Source organism: Phragmites australis, chromosome 9 (assembly GCF_958298935.1).
Source record: "Phragmites australis chromosome 9, lpPhrAust1.1, whole genome shotgun sequence".
NCBI lineage: Eukaryota > Viridiplantae > Streptophyta > Magnoliopsida > Poales > Poaceae > Phragmites > Phragmites australis.
The window spans coordinates 23,801,777-23,806,546 of NC_084929.1; positions in this window are offsets into that span (position 1 = coordinate 23,801,777).

Below are 4,770 nucleotides of genomic sequence, written 5' to 3' on the forward strand. Positions count from 1 at the left end.
GGACAACCTCTGCAGAGTGTAAAACTGTTATAACAGCCGTGCTCACGGTCATGAGAGACTTGGATCCTCACAAGATTAGAGGGTGGATGGTTTTGGTTCTAGTACAGGGAGTGCCAGATGGTGTGGTTTTGGTCATAGTACAAGGAGTACTAGACGGTTGTGGTATGCAGGGTGGGGAACCTTGTATGCTAGATGATGGATTGTTTGGGTTACATTCATTTAATACTTGATTAATGCTTTTGAGTCTAAATGTATTTTCATTACTCGCATTTACGCAAATATTACTATGTGTTAGCCTATTCTTGATATAAGCCTGCATGTCATTATTCTCCTACAAAAATATATGCTGCTCAGTGGAAGACTTTGAGGATTTCCAAGATGATGACCTAGTGTTCTAAGGAGCGTGTCTTCCAGTCGGTGCCTGTGAAGTGTTGGTCGCCAATGATTTCGTCCCGCTGCCGTCGTTTAGATGTTGTCGTTTAGGCTAATTTTGAGGTTGTTTAGGTGAAGTATTTTATTTGTAAGAAGTGAACGTTTATTTAATTAAAGTATTGCTTTTGCTACTTTACTTATGATGTCCTTATGTGTGTTAAACTTCCTGGGCACACATAACCGCACTTGGTTTTGTCCGTTAAAACCGGATGTGACAGGACATGACCCCCACTACACCACTAAGGATCCAAACCTAATACTAGCACTCAAAGCATCGGCCCTGACTCTGATAAGTTTAAACATTTCACGAAAGCCTTTGTAGTCGTGATAATTGACTCGACGTGCATTTAGGCGCTGGACTAGAATAGGAAAAGATGATAGTTGCACAAGTGCATCGACCGACATGACCCTACCCATACCAGAGGTAGGGATAGGGGGAGGTGGTCCCGATGAGCCATCCAAGAGGCCGACCTCCATACTCGTCTCGTTGAAACCCTCCTAGGGCGTAAAGCGATCCAGGTATCCATTATCACCATGGACGTCCTTCCCATGTTCATAGGAAAACAAGTTTTTAGATTCCTTATTCGCAGGATGCTCGGAGCACCGCCTCCAGCCCCCAAGACCTTGTACATCACATCTTCTGAGGGAGGAGGGAGTGAACCCTCTAAGCCCCTTGCAAGGGCCGACGAAAGCCGAGAAGTGGAGGTCCCATCACCCCAGGCAATCGCGAACCTGATGCACGAGCTGCCCAAAGACATGATCTGGAGGGAAATCATCCAAGGTCTGGGTGGTCACGACCTGGAGGCTGTTTTCACCTCCTTCTTTACGGTAAGCATTTTCCTGCAACATAACCATTTAGAAAATGAAATAACAGGTACTAGCCTGATGTTCTATAGCTATACATGTCACAGTTGAACAAGTTCTACGACGAGACCCAGCAGGCTGAACTCGAGAGGGAGGCCGCCAATATGTGCCATCGATTCTCCTCGGAGGTTGCTGAGAAGGAGAAGGTGCATGCAGAACTAGAAGGCCGGTTGAAAGGTAAGCCCTCGACAACCTGGACATGCCACCCCTTTTATCTTCCCATTCTGGACTCAGTGTCTTGCAGAGCTGTTTGGGACCCGTGAACCCTAGCTCAGGAGGGGGCCCAGATGCCTATCGCCCTGTAATAGCTAGTCACGATCCTTAACGTTTTTCAGGAGGCGCTCACTAGATTCGCGATTCAGGTGGAGCCCGTGGGGGACATCGATGCTGCCAGACTAGCTGTTCGGGCGACCAAGCTCACTGAGGCATATAGGGGCCTCCTATTGAAGATGATCGAGCATGTCGTGAGCCAGGCTCGATGAGGCGCATAGGAGGTGGTCGTCCACGTGCTCACCATACTAAAGGCGCACTACCGGAACATCGACACTAGCATCCTTCAAGAAGGTTTCCTGAGGGAGACAAAGGAGGAATTGGCTCAGAAGGTGGAGGAGATGCTCGGGCCGGCCAAATAATACATAGATGTGATGGACTTTGGGCTCAAGGCATCTTCTTGAAACTCTTATTCTGAAAACTGTAATAAAAACTCGGCAACTTGTTAGACATTAATAATTTTATCTTAGATGTTTTGCATTCGATACAGGTATCCGACACTTGATGTGCTTGACAACATATCGTGGTAAATTACTGGATTCTCCCTTCGATTAGTTCCAGACACGTTAGTTGCTAGTTGAAGCATATATTATGGTCGTCCTTAGGTTCGCTTGAGTGGAAGTCATCATAGTCTTCGGGCACTCGTGGAATATGATAAGGCAACACAATGATCCATCCCTTCTCATTGAAATTTGCTTTCAAGATGTACACAATATGCCATTTTCGGTTTACGGTGCTGAGTACATGTTAAGCCCCCGACTGTATACTCATGAAGTATTCCAGAGTGGGTAGTCTAAACAAGAAACGTAATAAAGTGAAGAGAACTCATATTGCCTTTCGGTGGTGAAAAAAGATTTTTGCAACCCCGAGTGCGTGCATGGGATAAGGTACCTAGTCGCCGAATTACCCCATTGTCGGCATTGGGATGCATGAGAAGATAAATAAGGTAGAAAAGGTACTCTTAGTACTTACACTTGCGATTTACAGAGCTAATTGACGTTCCACGATCTAATATAATCCTAATATCTTGAACTCAAACAAAACATACTAGATTAAGCTGATAGGCAGGTACCCTGCTACTTTGGGGATAGAACAACGCTATTTCATTGGCGTTGAACTAGTCATTGAATCGAACCCTCAGATTTATAATATTTACTTCTCGAGGTGATGTGATCGTGGTCACTATGCAGACTTCTCGTTAGCCTTGATCCTTGAGCTCTTGAGTTTCTTGTCGGCTTGGTGTTGAGATGCCATATCGAGACTCCGCTTGTCACAACGAAGGCCCACCTTCAGGCAACCTCGAACGGTAACGACTCCCTCGGGTCCTGAGATCTTCACGCACTGGTAGGTGTAGTGCATGACAACTATGAACTTGGCAAGAGCTTGTTGTCCTAAGGTGGTGTTATATGCCATCTCGAAGTCAACCATGTCGAACATAATCTTCTCTGTTTGGAAATTGTCCTGCTTCCCAAAGGTAACGGGGAGTGATATTTGGCCGATAGGCATGGCCGAGGATCCGGATCCTATGCCGTGGAAGGCTTACATAATCGGCTTGATGGTAGATCGGGAGCTCTGCGTCACTTCGAGTGCGCCTGCGAAGAGGATGTTCTAGAAACTCCCTCCATCAATAAGCACTCAGGAGATCTTACAATTGTTGATCGTAAGCTCGACCACTATCATGAAGCAGCCTGACTGTACAAAGTTCTCTAGATAGTCTCCTTAGCTGAAGGAGATCTCGACGTTCAACTATTTGACGGCCTGGCGACCTTGGGGAAAGCAGCTAAGACTTCTCGGTCGACTATTTTGTACAGCTGCTTAGACTCACAGGACGCGAAGTTGCTGAACACATGATCAATGGTCCTCTCTTCCAGCCGGTAGGACATTGTGTTTGAGTCATCCACGCTGTTGCAGGAGCTAGAGTTTCTACTTTGGGTTGTGACCTAGGTCTTCTTCCGCTTGGCCTTATCAATCTCGACCTTGATCAGTTTCTGCCAGAGGCGGCACTGGTGAAGGTTATGGTTGTCGGTCTGGTGAAGTTCGCACCAAGGCTTGTCATTATGTTCACCAGTGCCTGGTGTGTAGCTCTTGCTCCGATATGAGCCAGAACGCTTGTCGGGCAAATCTATAAACACTTCATCAGTTTTGGTTTTCTTGTCCTTACCTCCCTTGGAGTTCTTCTTGAGCTTGCTCTTTATGACACCGTTATCGAGCCTGTGCTGGGCACATTTGATGCCATGGGCCCTCTCCTTGACAATTAGGAGCACCTCCTCGGCCTTAGCTGCCCAATCGATGATTTTTATGAGTTCTTTGACTATCTTTGGTTCCTTTCTGGCAACGTCTTCAACGTATCGTCGGCTCCTAACCCCTCAAGAGAACGCATGGATGATGTCATAGTCATTTATATCGAGGATGGTGTTCCTAGTTTTGCTGAAGCGGAGCACAAATTCATGCATGGTTTCATTCTCCATCTACTCCCAACAGAAGAGATCGTTTTTCATGCCGGGACAAATGTACGTACCATGTAAGTTAGCTCAGAACAGATCGTAGAGATTCTCCCACAAGTAGATTGTTCCTAGTGATAGATTGGTCAGCCATGTCTTGGTTGCCCATTCAAGGGCTGTGGGGAGGTAATTTTCCATTACTTTTTCATCCCTTCCACCCTCCTAGATAGTCGTCGTGTAGATAACTAGACGAGAGTTCACGACAATAGCTAGACGAGAGTTCTCGGCTTGGGTGATAGCCTCCTTAGCCATGCCGGTCATCGAGTTGATCCAGTCCTTACCGAAGGGGGTCGTCAGATCAACAGTAGGGGGGAGCATGAGGGACTCCTATAGAAGGAGGAGACTCTATGCCATTACAGATTTGTAGCATTAAGCCCTCCGTTGATGATCAGAAGATGTTAGGACCTACACTCCAATAGGTTTCTGGATTGGGGTGTGGCTAGCAGAATCTGATTGTTGCCACCCGCTGCTGGAGCGATAGGAGCACGCGTGTCAACGGGGTCGTTGTCTTCATGATTGTCCAGACTAGCATCCTCGTCTCCAATAGCGAAGACTTATCTGGGGTAACTTTCATTGGAGGAGAAGTCTAGATCCATCATGGATTTGTCGTCTATATTCTCTGGATAGGTATATCGACAATCCATGTTGTCTGAAACCGCAGGGGAGGATCCCGACTTGCTACGAACGTCACTCTTAAGATCGT